An 899-nucleotide genomic window follows, 5' to 3' on the forward strand; every position below is an offset into this window, starting at 1 on the left:
CCCCTAACTATGAGGGCCCATACGTCGTGAAGAAAGCTCTCTTAGGTAGGGCTTTTATCCTCACAAATATGGATATAAAAGATTTAATCCTCCCTTTAAACTCAGACGCCGTAAAAAAATATCACACTTAAGTAATGAATACTCGTTAGGTTGAAAACCTGAAAGGGAGACCTTGGCAAAAATTAGGGTATACAAAAAATATTTGTTGGGTTGAAAACCCGAAAGAGCGGCCTAAGAGAAGAAGAAAAATAACAAAAAAAATAAAAAAAAAAACAAAAAATATATAGTAGTCAGGATAGAATCGACAATATGGATCAAACTATGGCATGAGAAGTATTGGAAAGTAAAACATATACCATACCTCAATATAATGAATTGCAATAAAATCAGATATAGTATAAGTTGTTTACAGTATAAGGCAGACAACAACATGAGATTCAACTTCACATCACAATATTAATTCTTCTTCTTCAAAGAAAATAGAAAGAACAAAAGAAAAGGAAAATAGAAGAGGACAAAAAAAAAGAGATCAAAGATATCACGTTAAAAAAAAAAGTATAAGTGTTTTTTCTCATTCATGATTTGAATGGTCGTGTCCAATAAAAATATTAATAAAAACCGTCATATTCATTCATTCATTCATGAAATTTTATAAATTTAAAGCCGAGAAAACGACCCGCATGTTGAAGCCGGGAAAACGACTCGCACCTAGAAGCCGAGAAAACGACCCGCATGTTGAAGCCAGGAAAACGACTCGCAGCAAGAAGCCGAGAAAACGACCCGCATATTGAAGCCGGGAAAACGACTTGCAGCCAAAAACCGAGAAAACGACCCGCATGTTGAAGCCGGGAAAACGACTCGCACCTAGAAGCCGAGAAAACGACCCGCATGTTGAAGCC

This window comes from Cicer arietinum, chromosome 6 (assembly GCF_000331145.2).
Source record: "Cicer arietinum cultivar CDC Frontier isolate Library 1 chromosome 6, Cicar.CDCFrontier_v2.0, whole genome shotgun sequence".
Taxonomy (NCBI): domain Eukaryota; kingdom Viridiplantae; phylum Streptophyta; class Magnoliopsida; order Fabales; family Fabaceae; genus Cicer; species Cicer arietinum.